General features: G+C 48.0%; 1 long non-coding RNA gene across 1 annotated transcript in view; it reads right to left on the bottom strand.

The window, feature by feature from the left end:
• Positions 1 to 5349: 5349 nt before the first annotated feature.
• The window catches only part of LOC122701010, an 87824-nt gene continuing 77263 nt past the window's right edge, over positions 5350 to 15910 (bottom strand). Inside the window, exons 3-4 of the long non-coding RNA XR_006342895.1 lie at positions 6577 to 6642; positions 5350 to 5410 (exon numbers count right to left, since the gene is read on the bottom strand). This is a non-coding gene — a long non-coding RNA (uncharacterized LOC122701010). The remainder of the gene's footprint in view (positions 5411 to 6576; positions 6643 to 15910) is intronic.

Genomic DNA, 15910 nt, shown 5'->3' with positions numbered 1-15910 from the left:
AACAACCCCAGAGATGGAACTTCCCTAAGGTTACAGCTTGCTTGTGGGGGAATCTCGTTGTCTGGAAGCCATTTAGATTCTTTCCTTCTTCTTTTTTTGAAATGGAAAATTTTCTCATCTGGACATGGCCTTGAGAGGCCTGGGCAAGAGGGAGATGGCACAAACCTGGTGACCCCGGCTCCCCATGTGCTGTGGGGGGTATGCCCCTGGAGCCCATGGACTCAGGATTTGGGGACAACTCAGTTGCTTCTGCCGGATAGAAAGACCAGAAGCACAGACATCCTGGGAGTTAATCTGAACCACAACTACATGGGAGGATTTTCTTTTCTTTTCCAGAAAAGACTTGGGGTTTGGGAGGGGGATGAGGACTGCCAGCAGAGCTGTTTTCACAGAACTTAGAGGCCCCCTGGGGAAGGGGAGCAGCAGAATTGAGAAGTGCTGAAGGACAGAAGTGGGTCAGCGGTGGGTGGACATTTCAGGAAGGCAGATTTCAGCCCAACACCAGACTGTGCTTTCTGACTCCTCACTGCATCAACGGTGGAGGCCCACTGCTAGAGTATTCAAGACGCCAACTGGCCGTCCATTAGGATAAGTAGGGGAAGTGGATTTCTCAGGTATTTTCCAACCTGGAGTGTAGGACTATACAGGTTTAGAAAGATTGAGGGCAAGAGGAGAAGAGGGCAGCAGAGGATGAGATGGTTGGATAGCATCACTGACTCAATGGACATGAGCTTGAGCAAACTCCAGGAGATACTGAAGACAGGGAAGCCTGGCATGTTGCAGTTCATGGGGTCACAAAGAGTTGGACACAACTTAGCGACTAAACAAAGTAAAATTAGTAACGTAACTGCTGAATAGGAATTGAATTAGTCACTGAATAAAAGATCCATTCAACCCATTCTTACGGTTCTGAGTTGCTTGCTTGACCCCCAAAAGGTATGTCATAACAGCCTCTAACACCTTAAAGTCTCAGATTTGTTCTGGGGAAGACGCGTTGGCTCCAAGTAACAGCCTCAAGCACTTCCTTTCCTGCCATCATGGGTTTCAACAAACTTTCCTGAGCTCTCACTATGTTCTGGGTGAAGCAACAGGCACTGAATTCTCACCATGGCCCTGTAAGAGGCTCTACAGTGTCTCTGGCTCTAATCCACTTAGTTCTGTCATTCTCTGCGGTCAGTGTGAGGGGGCCTGCGAATTTTCTCCTAAAGACCCAAGGCGATTTTCATTCGCATGAGTAATTCCGATGTGGAGCTGAGCTTAGAAGTTCTGGAAGAGAAGAGCTTGCCAAGTTCTCTGCAAGTTCTGAGGAAACGGAAGGGCCATCTGGGGAGGCTGGGGAGAAGGCTGTGTGAGGAGGGTGTCCGTGTGTGTGTGTGTGTGTTTGCATGTGTGTGCAGGCAGGTGCATAGGAGGCTGGCCATGCTCAATGCACCATGTAATTCAACGACACGGTCTCCACTTCTGAAAGTGAACTCCAGGCCACTCCAAACACATCTAGAAACCATCCCTGGGCTTCTCCCAGATGAAGCAGAGCTGGCAAATAGCAGCAAGGAGGTTGGATAAAGATGGGGGTGGCAATCATGTTTTCCTCTTTCCAAACTCTGGCAACGACTCGAAACACTGTGGATGGATGGCAGGGTCCCAATCCCCATGCATCTCTGTGCTTACTTTCTCTCCATCTGCTCAGCACTGAGACCAAATCCACAGTCCCCAGAGTGACACGGCATTCGTCTGCCGTATTTTCTGGTCCCCAGATTCGGACAAAGCTTCAGTGCATTTCTCCCTGATTCTTTTGACCAAATTTGTGACTTTTTTTTTCTAACCTGGAAACAAATTGTACCTGAAGAGGAGAAAAGGTGCTACTTAAATTCAAGCTCTGTTCTGTGGTGGCTCAGGTGGTAAAGAATCTGCCTGCAATGCAGAAGACCCAGGTTCAGTCCCTGGGTCCGGAAGATCCCTTGGAGGAGGGCATGGCAACCCACTCCAGTATTCTTGCCTGGAAAATCCCCATGGACAGAGGAGCCTGGTGGGCTATAGTCCCTGGGGTCATAAAGAGTCTGACACAACTGAGGAACACTTTTACTTTTTTCTGTTTTCCTAAGGTTTAGTTCTCTAAAAAAGATAAAACAAATATCTATTTAGCACAACTAGGCTTTATAATTAGCTCCCCTGTGCCCTCCCCTCAAACTCAAACCACTTGTCTCCACATGAAAACTCCCGTAGGTTCCTCAACTAATGCCCTTCTGAAGGAAGGGCCAGCCCACAGCTGGCAACCCCTGGCTTGCGGGCTTCAAGCCATGGAAGGCATGGGGCTGGGGCAAAGGCACGTGCAGAGGGAGTGTGGGAGCCTGGCTGCTTTGAGACGCCAGCTTTGTTGAGCTTGCGGAGGTCACCATCAGTGAGAAAGCATCTGGGGGACACAGATGGAGACTCAAAGAGCCTCAGGCGCAGATCTGAGACCTCACAGAATCTTTGAAGCCGTCTTAGCAGAGATGTCCGCTACACTGAGGGAAAAGAATCCATTTCCACATTCTTCTGCCCTGGACGCCCACTAGCTGTTTATACATCCCTGGGAGAGGTTATCTGCTTTTGACTTGAGGCTCCACACCAGGCCTCTGACGGGTGGATCTAGAGGGTGCTGTGAAAGATGGTGGAGTGTGTGTGCGGTGTGGGTGGGGGCTTAGAAGGGGCTGTTCCTTGGGATCCAGAGACCCGCAGAATCAGCTCGATTGCTGGCCCTTCTCCATCTACCTCTACCAGCAAATTAAGGGGTCTTCTCATGGAGAAGTCAAGTTTGCAGGGGCCCACCTCTGCCTCAACTAGCTGTGTGACCTTGAACGAGTCATTTTCTTGTCCTAGGCCTCAATTTCCCCCACTCTGAAAAAAGGCTGTTGGGGGATGAACCTGAACTGCGGGTTCTTAGCATTTTGGAGACGTTGGCCTTTTGGCAGTCTGCTGTCAGAGTGTCTCGCTAGGAAGGACATTTTACAGATACAGATTCCAAGTTTTACGTACACTTTCAGGGGTTCTTAGGGCCCTGAAGTCCCTCTGAAGACTGGCCATGAGAGCCCCCGGTGGCGGTCCCCAGGAACTCGAACACAGACTGCACATGATTAGTGCTCGGGAAATGTCTGTGGGATAAGTAAATGATCCCTTCAACTCTCACTTCTTAAGAATCTGTGATTCTAAGTGCCTGGCCTTGATTTTGCTTAGTCACAGCCTGCAGACAGAAAAAAGGTACGCAGGAAAGACTCTTGTCTAACCGTTGGAGGCACGTATACACACACATACACGCACACACCCCCTCCCAATGCCACCACTTTGCTACACATATTTTATGCTGCTACTATGTGCTGGGCACTGGGGATATGGTGATGATGGGCAGGACAACCCCATTCCTGCCCTCATGGAGTCTCGCCTTTCTGAGCAGAGATTTGTGCCTGCCCCAGAGGCACAGTGAGACCCAGACACAGCCTTGCAGTCGGGGCCACATTAGGACTTTCACGGGCCTTGGGCACTTCTGCCTTCATGCACCCCTGCCTCCATCAAAAAAATTTTTTAAAGTACCACTGTGTTGGTATAAAGATGAATATAATCCAGACTGAATTCATTGTTATATATTCATTCTTATTATATTCATGATTTCCTTCTCATTTAAAAAGATATTAAAACATTTCTATGGACCTTGAAATATATTGTGGGCTTTCAGTACTGTCTCTAGTGGATAAACCGGCTCTTCCCGCAGCTCAGCCTTAGCCACCAGACAATGCAAAATCTAAGACTGCCAAGCGTAGATCTCAACCAGAGAATCCAGGGACTTCCCTGGTGGTCCAGTGGCTAAGACTGCGTGCTCCCAATGAGGGGGCCTGAGTTTGATCCCTGGTTGAGGAAATAGATCCCACATGCTGCAACTAAAGATCCCGCATGTCAATGAAGACTGAAGATCCTATATGCCGCAGCTAAGACCCAGCACAGCCAAATACATAAACATTAAACAACAACAACAAAATCAAGAAAAGAGAATCTGTAAGGTATCAGAGGAGGAGGAGGAGGTCTGGGAAGACTTCCAGAGGGAGGGAGATGGCTCTTAAGCAGGGCCCTGGAGAGTAAGCATGACTGAACTGAGGGAGCAGGAGAGGCCTCTGGGCTGATAGGCGAGAGATCCGAGAGGGCAAAGGCCTGGCGGGAGGGTCGTGCAGGACACGTGCAGGGAGCAGAGGCGGCCAGAGTTCCAGAGCCCCTCAAGCTGGACCTGGGGGTCACTCAGGGTCTTGTCAACAGCCTCGCCCCGACGTGTACCCGTGTCTCCCACTCCCACTTGTGGAATCTCAGAACGCTGAGGAGGATGAGCCCTCAGATAACCCCCACCACAACCCCTGTTCGCTGAGTGGGACCAGGCGCATGGAGCGCTTCATCATTATCTCATTTTATAGATGAGAAAACAAGGCTCCAGGGGTTAAGTAACTTGCTTGCAGTTGAACAGCCAGGAAGAGGCAGAGCCAGATTGACTCAGGAGCCCAGAGCTCTGAGCTCCCCACTTCTACATTATACTGTCTCTCTGAGAGGCTGAGGAGCCCAACCCGGCCATCCCACAGATGGGTCAGCTGGGGTCCAGAGAGGAGATCAGATCAGCCCACCGTCACAAGAGTTCTTCAGCAGAATTGGGAATAGAACCCAGGGAGCCTGGGTTCAGCCCAGGAGGTCCTTCCCAGTGGTCAGGGAGATCAACACAGTTGAGTGGAAAGAAATACCTCAACCTCTGAAGTCAGACAGTCCCTGTTTAAATACCTGGTTTCTATCACTAAGAGACCCTTCACCTCCCTGTGACTCAGGTTCCTCTCTGTAAAATGGAGACAGTAACAGTAACACCTTCTGGATGATGACATTAGCATCATCAGCCTTCTTCATCCTCTCAGCTTCAGAAAGCACACCCTAGTTTCCACAACAGCTTTGCCCCTTCCTGGCAAGTCCTTCCTACCCGACCTGTCCATGCCGTTTCCTAAAGACCCCGTTTCTGTAAGAGTCAGACCAAGATCCTCCTTTCTCAAAAGTTTGTTCTCAGAAACAGGAGCCTTTTTTTCTTCATGTTCCTCCACTCCCCGCCCCTGGACAGAACAGGCTCCTCTGTGTCCCTTTGGTGAGAGAAGCACCTGCCTCCCAGGCTGGCTGAGTAGATGTTATCATGGGCACGCGCTGACTCACCTTCATGACAGCTCAGCCCGCTGGGCAGAAAAGCAGTTCTGGGCGCCACAGTCTTCCAGGGGCAGAGACTCACTGGAGCTACCCTAGGCTGGGGCGGCAGGAAGACCAGGGGCCTCCACGCCACCTCCCCTGGGAGGAGGCGAAATTGTAGGAACTGGGCTCTGGAGTCAGGAGGTGCAAAACTGTCATCAGGTCATGGGAAAGCATCCTGTAGAAGAAGGGTGACAAAGTCGGGGTTTCTCAGAGAGAATTTAGACCCTTAGCGGAACTGACGGGATAGAGATCCATTCAATTCAAGGTCTATCACAGCCAATGCTGATTAGGGAGTAAAAGGGTTGTCTAGGGCAGCACTGAGCCCCCATGTGCTGGCATTATGGAAGCAGAGGCCAGACAGGCATGTTGGGAGGAGCTTCAGGTACCAGATGGTTGATGCAGGAGTCCATGGCTGTACAGATTGAGGGCTTTATGAAGCCTATGCCTCTTCTCCTCCCATTTTCTAGCGAGGCAACACAGTTGAGTGCAAAGAAATGCCTCAACCTTTGAAATCAGACAGTCCCTGTGTAACTATCTAGTTTCTACCACTAACAGACCCCTCACCTCTCTGTGACTCAGTTTCCTCTCTGTAAAATGGAGACAGTAACAAACGCAAGCGCTGTCGTGAGAGTTAAATGAGCATGTATATAAAAGTCCTGGCAATAAGTGTGTTTCTCTTCCCATTTTACAGAAGGAGGGAACAGAGCCTGGAGCTGTGAGGTGACATAGCTGGCCAAGGTTAAGTGGCTGATGGGGCGGTTTGTTTGGAATGGGAACCAGGGTTCTTCCAGCACAGCGGGCTGTGTCCTACCTGCTTAGGTTTCATATACTGAGCACCTGCAAATGCCTGAGCTGAATGGCGTTCCACTGAGTGACCAGGTACAATTTTCCTCATTCTACACATGAAGCTCAAATAATTACATTTCAATTGCTCAAGGTCTCAATGAAGAAGCAGCAAAATTGAGATTCCAGTTCAAGCCTGACTCTCAAGCCAAACTCTGGTTCGAGAGTTGGCAAACTACAGTCCACAGGCCTAAGCCTCCTCACTTCCTGTTTTTATAAATAAAGTTTTATTAGAACACGGTCATGTTCATTCGTTCACAGGCTGTCTGTGCCTGCTTTCATGGTACAGCAGTGGGGGAATCATCGACTCGCAAAGTCTAAAAACATTTACTATCTAAAAACACTTACAGCCAAAAAAATTTGCTTAGCCCTACTTGTCACCACCATTTCATAGTCTTTTCTTGAGAATTTAAAAGGAGAATCTGCTTAACACCAATGCACACTTTTAGGCAGATCGGTAAGTACTTGACATGAATTCTGTGATAGAGACTGATTTACCACCTGTGTTCCTTCTACCTTTCCTTCATCTCTCCCTGAGCAGATCTTCTTAGTCAGTTTGGTGGGCTGAGTAAAACAAAGACAGAGGCTTGTGTCAAGCTCATTAACAATGCCCTGTAAGGAATTTCCTGGCGGTTTGGTGGTTAAGATTCTGCTGTTTCACTGTGCTTGGAAGCATAGCCAAAAATAAAAAATTAAAATATTGAAAAAAAAAAAGTCCTGTGTTTGCATCTGTATAATGCAATATAATCAGGAGGTTTTAATTGTTTTATTTAAAATTTTTTATTACTTAAAATGACTTAACTGTATTACTCCTTGATGAGTGTTTACAGTTTATTATTATATTTGAAGTAGTTATTTATTTGACTGCACCAGGTCTTAGTAGCAGCCTGTGGGATCTTCATTCTTCCTTGAGGCACATGGGCTCTTTAGAAGTAGCATTTGAACTCTTAGTTATGGCACGTGGGATCTAGTTCCCTAGGGACCAAACTTTGGTCCCCTGTATTGGAGCACAGAGTCCGAGTCACAGGAGGACTACCAGGAAAGTCCTAATAGTTTATTATTAATGCTTTTCATTATAACTGTTGTATCTTTTCTCCTTTTAAATACACGATCTCCACTGTGAACGTAAAATATCTCAGAACTACTTCCTTCCCCAAGCAAAGAAGTGGGATTTTTAGCCACAACCAGGGAGATAATAGATTTTGATACACTGGAATTAAAGAACAGATTCAATCCATGAATAAAAGATATGAATCTAAGCAGAAAGCGTACCAAACCAGGAGTCAAGAGATCTTGGTTCTAGACATGTGTGTTAGTCACTTAGTTGTGTCCGACTCTTTGCAACCCCTTGGATGGTAGCCCACCATGCTTCTCTGTCCGTGGGATTCTCCAGGCAAGAATACTGGAGTGGGTTGCCATTTCCTTCTCCGTGGTTCTAGACATAGCTCCATCCAATCAGTTGGGTGATTTGGGTTTCTCATGAGCCCTCCTAAGCCTCAGCCTCCCTTTATAAAATGGGGCTATTGGACCAGATTACTGCTAATGGCTCTTCCTAATATGGCAGTGTGTCCCCATTTTAAAAACACATCAAAATAAAGTCTTTGAGGGCAGTTCTGCCTAAACTCAGAGGCTTCACACAGATGACCATGGATCCCTCAGTGGGTATTCTCTGTTCTGAACCTAGCAATTCATTTGGGAGTAGGGGACAGTCTCCGCATATGAGGCACCTTCCCAGTCGTTTCTGGTTTTGTCACAGGATCCAGAACTCTTTTATCAGAAGAAAGGGTATTTAGGTCTTATGAGGGAGGAGTATCCCTGGCGGGGGGCAGTGGGTCAGAAGACGCCAACAGCTGGAGGAGGGGGTAGCTGAAGGAAGCATCGACTCTGTCCTGTCATCTCCCGTGTCCTCCGGATGGCTCTATCAGAGCACTGGGGAGCAGGACAGGACGGACATGTCATCGCTGTGAGGGGTGTGGGTGTCCCCACCTTCCTGCTAATCCCCTTTATGATTATCCTCTTGCTAAATAGGAACAAAACCTTTTTGGTTGTTTCCGTCATATCACTCTTCACAATTTGATAGGCAAAAAAAAAAAAAAAAAAGACATTTCACTGTTACTTTAATTTGTATATATTTGATCAAGAAAAAGATCTGGGTTTTTTGTTATTTAGCTATTTGTAGTTTTACTTTGTAAATGGATTTTTGCAGCCTTTGCTTTAATTTTTTTTTCCTATTAGCAATATTTGTCTTTCCTCTTTTGGTTTTTTGAGGTTACATACTTAATATGTGGGCTTCCTTGGTGACTCAGTTGGTAAAGAATCTGCCTGCAGTACAGGAGACCCAGGTTCGATCCCTTGGTCAGAAAGATCCCCTGGAGAAGGAAATGGCAACCTACTCCAGTATTCTTGCCTGGAAAATCCCATGGACAGAGGAACCTAGTGGGCTACAGTCCGTGGGGTTGCACGAGTAGGACATGACTTAGCGACTAAAGCACCACCACTTAATATACGGGCTTCCCAAATGGCTCAGTGGTAAAGAATCTGCCTGCCAATGCAGGATGCACAGGTTCAATCCCTGGGTCAGGAAGATCCCCTGGAGAAGGGAATGGCAACCCACTCTAGTGTTCTTGCCTGGAAAATTCCATGGACAGAGGAGCCTAGTGGGCTACAGTCCACGGGGTTGCAAAGGGTCAGACATGACTGAGAATGAATGAACACATGCACTGAATGTGTAAATATATCTTTTGTTTTGTCAAGCTTTTACAGAATCAAACAAAACTCAGTGTAGCAAGAAAATGTTAATAGCCATTTTACTTCCTCTGTAATTATGAACTCCAGAGGAAGCCAGATAAATAACATTTGCTGGGTAACTGCTGTTAGTTTTCTGGATTTATACAAATTTATTTGAATATATATATGTATATCTATAATTTTTTTTTATAAAAGTGGAAACCTGTTACATCTTTTAATCTGAAAATTGTTTTTAAAAATTCTGCATTGTAAAACTAAACTAGCCCTCTCTTGGATTCCTATGTCTCTTCTCTATTTCATAAACTCTTTTGAGATCCTCACTTCAAGAGTCAGGCAAGAATTGTTAGCCAGCATTACAGATTAGAGAAACTGAGACCCAGGGAGGAAGTATGACTTATGCAGATCCTTCAACAACTCAATATTGGGACTGAGGCCCCCAGGATGAAATCCCCTGATTCTGGAGGCAGATGCCTTCTCTATGCCTTCAGTGAATCAGAACTTCTGTTCCTAAAGTCACCCTCCTGAGGGAGATAGGCTGGAGTTGGGGGTTAGAGAAAATGTAGATACTAAAAAAGTCCAAGATGGCAGAGAAATTCAAATTACCCCCGAGACTCTACTCGATTTTTAAAGTACTAGGTGACCTTGGGGCCAGTGGTCAGCCCTCTCTGGGTTCCCTATGCTCAGAATGAAAGCTTTCGCCCAATCAGAGGATTTCAAACTGTGCTCTTTGGGGCACAGGGAGCCCCTACAAGTTACTGTTCCTCAAAAGTAAACACAGAGGTGGGAGGACATGTTCAGGGATGCTCATCACACACCGCTTGTGTTGCTGAGAAGTTGGAAGCAATTGCCAGTAGAGGATGGGCTACATGTGTCAGATCATGCATGTATTCATCTCTTCTTTCATTCATAGCTATTGAGTAATACATGCTAGGCCCTGTTTTAGACACTGGGAATCACCGGAGAAAAGGATAGACCAAGTCTCTGCCCTCTTAGAGATTATCTGAAAGACTGGACCACCCAGCCGTGAGCTGAACCCCAGTTAGGTGTAATGAGATGAGTCTTTGTCCTCTGGCCGCAGGGCTGAATGGTAGAAATGGTACCCAAACCTGGGTAGGCTGATTCCTTTGATATAAATCCCTACCTCCTGTAGAATAAATCTGGATATCTGGCTACAGGTGGATAGATACATGAAAAGGTACTGAGGAGGGTTTGGGAGGTGAATCTCCAAATGATAGTGCTGCTTCCAGAAAGAAAGGGGAAGTAGTCCAGGACTGAGTGTTATAAAATAAGTTTATAAAATAAACTTGAGTCCAGAGAGAAGGGAAGGACAAAAAGAAACTTACAAGTTTCAGTCTCACAGAGTCCTTCACAATCTAACATGTTCAGGCTCTACGATCTACCCAAAGCTAGGAAGCATCTTGGAGATCAGAGATTTTGAATTAAACAAACAGATGACTATTATTACCTGGATCCAAGACCAAGCCAGCTTTATCACTGAGGCAGCACCCACTGTGTTCAGTGAGTGCAGCTCCAGCTGATTTCCCCTTAGGTATTATACTTAAAATCCCATCTTGGCACTGCTGGATGGGAACACCTCCCCCATAACTTATTTTATAAATGAGGAAACTAAGGCCAGACATTTCTTTTTCTTTTTAAAAAATGTATTGAGGTAAATTAATATATAAAAAAAAAAAAAAACAAAGAAAAAAAATGTATTGAGGACTTCCCTGGTTGGCTCAGTGGTCAAGAATCTGCCTGTCAATGCGGGAGACATGGGTTTGATCCTGGATCGGGGAAGATCCCACATGCCACAGAGCAACTAAGCTCATGTGCCACAACTACCGAGCCTGTGCTCTAGAGTCCAGAAACTGCAGCTACTGAAGCCCGTGCACCCTAGAGTCTGTGTTCCACAATAAGAGAAGCCACCACAATGAGAAGCCTGCATATCACAACTAGAGAGGAGCCCCGCTGGCTGCAACTACAGCAAGGCCCGAGCAGCAACGAAGACCCAGGACAGCCAAAAATAAATAAATAAATACATTTAAAAAAATGTATTGAATACATTTGACCTATAACATTATGTAAGTTTAAGGTATACAACAGGTTAAATGATTTCTTTTTTTTTTTTTGCCAAAGACTCCATTAATGGTAGAGCCCAGATCACAAAGCAGGAAGCTGGCCTGCCCTGCCTCCAGATCATGGGCCCAACTTAGGGGGAGGGAGACGGTGGGATGGAGGGGGACGCCATCCTCTGGATTCCTACTGGAAGCTCCAATGATGAGTTCTAGTGTCCAGCACATGCTGAAAGGAAGCCTTGTCAACATGGAAAGAGATCAAGGTGGCCGGGGGGTGCTGAAACCTCCTGTCGGGTCCAGCATCTCTGAGGAGATAGGGACACTTGGAACGCTGCCCCCGCCCCCTCCTTGAGCTCTCTCCACTCGAATTCCGAGGGGCTTTGGAATCACTAGACTGTCTCCCGCTCCCAGGAAACCCCAGGCTTCAGTGGAGCCAGGCGACTGGCCATCCATCATCCTTATCTCCCAACTCTGGCGGCCCCAGGTCCCTGGCCTGGATGGGCCCAGGGGGCCAGGGGGGCGAGGGGGTGGGATGGGGGCAGGGAGGGCCTTGATAACAAGAAAAGCAGCTGTTCCCTGGGGGAACTTCAAAGTGCCCACAGCTGAAATTTATGGGCAGAGTTGTTCACATTAGGGGCCAGACGGCCATTCGTCCCACAAATATTTATTGAGCACCTACTGTGTGCCAGGCACTGGGCTGGGGAAATCTTATGGGCCCAAAGAGATTTTGCTGTTTGTTAACATGTCTACCTCAGTGGACTAAGTCTGATGAATGAATCGGTTAGTCCATTCATTAAGTATTTATTAAGCACCCATTGTGTGCTGGGGGCTTGCTGGAAATGTTAAATGAATATACCCCCTTCTGTCGCCAGGGTCTGAGATGCACTAATTCAGTGGTCCAGAGCTTCAGAGTCAGGCAGATGGGCAAGTTACTAAACCCTCCTGGGTCTGAATTTTCTTAGCTGTAAAACTGGGGTAGTAACTGCACCGGTCCTGTAGGGTTTGGGAGAGGAAGAACTGAAACAAACAAAAAACTGCGGGTCAGAATCTCCACCCGAGCCTGGTAGATGGTCGTCTTGCACCGAAGGCGGCTATTTTTGTGCCTATTGCACACGTCAAGCCGCATCATTTGTTTATCATGTGTGTGTTGAGTGACTGTTGTGTGCTCAGCTCTTGCTAGTTGGGCAACTGGCATGTGGGTTTGGGAGGGTTTGCCAGAGTCCCTACTTCCCTCCTCAGGACTCTCCTTGGCTGAGCCTTTGAGGTGTTAAAGAGGAGCTTCTGCACGGGGCCCTGAAGAGGCCTTTGGACCCTCAAATCCCTTTCACTCCCAGACTCTAACGGCCGTGATCTTCCCTCCTGGCAGCGTCATGGATGGGACCTCCCCACCCTCCAGGTGGCCCATGAGGAAGACCTTCCTTCAGCGGAGCTGAGGTCTGCCCTTTGGGGATTTCCCCGTTAGTGTCCCAGCTCTGTCCTCTGGGGCCTACCCCAAGTCTTTGAGCGTCCCTATTCTATAGGATTACTGGGGGGTGTATAAAATGAGATGAAGATGGTAAAGCACTTGGCACAACATCTGCACAATGAAATCTGTGACAAGGGGAAGGCTTGTCAACAATCAATAAAATAACAAACATCAACAATCACTAAAATAACGGTCGCTTCTGAGAATCAATAAAAGGAGGGGGTGGGGGAAGAGGAGGAGGAAGGAGAAGAAAGGGCACCAGAGCTGTACTTTCTGGGGTAGGAAGTGGCTCTTGGTTCTCAGAAAACTTGAGTTTGGCAAAGGAGAGCACATGTGATCCCCAAAGACGGTTCCCAGCTCAGAAAGTCTGTTGAACACAGAAAAGAAAGCACTTGGAGTCAGTGTCCTTGTCCACCCAGCGGGGGCAGTGTTTCCACTTCAACTCACAGAAGAGCAAGTGAGGCCCCTGGAGGAGACAGTTTCCCAAGGCCAGGGGGCAGGGCGCACTGATCATTCCCAGAGCCCCGTCACTTCCCTCACTCCCTGCGAGGCAGCAGCAGAGGGAAGTCCCCATGGACAGTGCTGTGGGGTGAACTGTATCTGCTCCCTAAAATTCATATGCTGAAATCCTATCTCCCAAGACCTCAGAATATGACTTTAGGGGGACACAAGGTCTTTACAGAGGTAGTAGAGTTAAAATGAGGTCCTTAGGGTGGGTCCTCATCCAATACAATGGCATCCTTATGAGGAGGGGAAGTTTGGACATGGAGTGGTGGAAAGACAGAAGACAGGGAGAAGACCACCATCCACGACGCAGGAGAGAGGCCTGGGACACATTCCCCCACAGCCCACAGAAGGAACCAATCCTGCCAATAGCTCGGGTTTGGACTGCCCAGCCTCCAGGACTGGGAGGACACATTTCTGTTGTTTAAGGCCCCCAGTCTGTGGCACCTTGTTACAGAAGCCCATGGAGGCATGTGGAGGGCTCCCTGGAACGCGCTGAGGGCTTCCCTCCCTGTCCTGGAGGGGCAGCTTCTCTCCAGAATCCTGGGGTGTTGGTCAGAAACTACAAGGTGGGCCGAGCACTATCGGATCACCAGGCCAAGGCTTTTGCATTGATCTTCCTTCTTCTTATGGCTCCCTGAGAAGTGAAAACCCATTTTTCTGGGGCCTTGCTGGATTAACTTCTCCCACTGCTGTCCTCTGTGAAGACCCGTCAGGCTTACTCTGGTTTCCCTGGGACTGGGGATTAGTCAGGGATTCTGGGAATTACCGAGCCAGCCGCATCCATTTCCTCCCTTCTATCATCTTTTTTCCCCTTCCCGCCTTCTTTCTTTGGCTCCCCTCCTCCTGGACTGTGCTCACTCCACTCCCACCCACACCCCACTGCGAGTCTGCTTCCTCCTGATTCCCCATCTTCTAGGACACCTCCACTTGTGACCCTCATCAGAGCAAGGGAGCTCAAGGTTGCTCTGGAGACAGAGACAGGAAAAGTCTAAACTCACTTCTTCGGAGCCGAGAAGAAATTATCCAGAGCTGGTTTCTCCTCCCACCTTCCAGGGAGCCTTGGTCTTGTCCCCGGCCTGGATACATTATTATATTTTGCCTTAATTGCATTAAAGCAAATGACTATGTCACCCTGTGGTTTCGATCAGGTCAGGGATCTGATAATCGATCCTGGCACAGTCTAGACGAGAGTCACTTTGAAGCTGTTTTTAGCAGGATGAGAACAAACAATTTTTCCAACGTGGTCCCATTAGGCAAATGGGTTGGTGGGTCATCTCTCTGGGAGGGAGCGTGCCCAGGCTCCAGGTGGCCTGCTGACTGATTCCTAGGCCCTCCCTGGGAGGAGAAAGGACGGCACCCCCTAAACAAAAGGAGCTTGAAGTAGAGATGCCACAGGCTTAGGCCTCCCAAGATGTGAAACCTGGTCCGGGTGCCTCTTCCAGCAAGCCAATCCTGACTGATACCACCTGGCTCAGGGTGGGAAGGTAGCATAGTGAGGTGTGAGATGGTTGGGTGGAGAGACGGAAGAAAATGGAATTCATACAGGGCACTGCTAGAGGTGGAATCACATCCTGCAAAATTATTCTCTCTTCTGCTTTCTTTCAATCCTTTGGATTTCATCAAGAGGAAAGTCTCAGTGTGGTCTAGTGTTAATGTTAATCGCTCAGTGGTGTCCAACTCTTTGTGAATCCATGGACTACAGCCCGCCAGGCTCCTCTGTCCTTGGGATTCTCCAGGAAAGAACACTGGAGTGGGTAGCCAATCCCTTCCCCAGGGGATCTTCCTGACCCAGGGATTGAACACGGGTCTCCTGCATTGCAGGTGGATTCTTTACCATCTGAGCCACCAGGGAAGCCCTCAGTGTGATCTAGTCTGTCTCTAATGTGGTTCTAAGGTATACGATCTCCCCTTTCCACAAGGAGAGCAGGCCTTGGGTTCTGTAGGGTGCTAAGATCTGGCTAGATCTCAATAACACTGTTTTGTTTCAGTTTTATTTATTTCCTATAGTCTCTTTCCCTGGTGACTTCCCTGGTGGCTTTCAGATAGTAAAGAATCTGTCTGCAATGCAGGAGACCCGGGTTGGATCCCTGGGTCAGGAAGATCCCCGGAGAAGGGAATAGCACCCCACTCCAGTATTCTTGCCTGGAGAATCCCATGGACAGAGGAACCTTCACTTCACAGTCTCTTTTAAGCAATACTGGTTTTCCCTTGACGGAAAGTGAGCCATTGTTCGGACACAGTAAGGTGAAAACCCTGAAGGTGGGTGCTAAAGGAGGACTTTGGGAGATAGTGCTGGGGGATCTCACACGTGGCACCCATGCCAGCTCCACACAGTTGCTGTGACTTCAGGCAGGTGGCTTGGCTCTCAGAACCTCGGCTTCTCAGGGTAAAATGGGTTGATGCTGTACTGCTGTGGGGCCGTAGTGAGGATTTCCTGAGATTGTACGCATGTAAAGCATCAGATGGTGCTTGGCACGGGGTCTGCCTGATGCCTTGTTCCTTACACAAAGCCAGTTTCAGAGCCTTTGCTGGTCCTGCATCCCAAACTGACTTGGTTGAGTAGAAACTTGGAGTCCCTAACCATGCTCTGGCTGAGATTCCTGGCCATGGGCTTGGCCCATCCCCATACTGGGCCACATTTTCCCCGCTGTCAACAGAGGCTCTGACCAAATGATTTTAAGATCCCTTGCTCTGGCATGGGAATATTTTGGAGTTACAAGGCCACAACAAAAGAATATCTGTTTTAACGAATATATCTTGTGTTCCTCCCTGCTTGCAGACTTGGCCATGGATCAGTGACATTGGCCTCAACTGGAAGCAGGTTGGAAATGCAGTCTCAGGCCTCATTCAGACCTCCTGAATCAGAATCTGCATTCTAAGAAGATGCCCAGTGCTGGAAAAGCACTGACTTATATCACCCAGCCTGAGATGAGAGTTTTAAACATTTTTACATCTTCAAATATATTTAGATTTCTCAGGGGCTTTAAAAAAACAATGAATATGTCAATTTCTCCCCCCCCAAAAAAAATTTTCCCCC

Source organism: Cervus elaphus, chromosome 9 (assembly GCF_910594005.1).
Source record: "Cervus elaphus chromosome 9, mCerEla1.1, whole genome shotgun sequence".
In the NCBI taxonomy this organism is placed as follows: domain Eukaryota; kingdom Metazoa; phylum Chordata; class Mammalia; order Artiodactyla; family Cervidae; genus Cervus; species Cervus elaphus.
The sequence above is the reverse complement of the archived record's forward strand: the minus strand, read 5'-3'. Positions and strand labels throughout refer to the sequence as shown.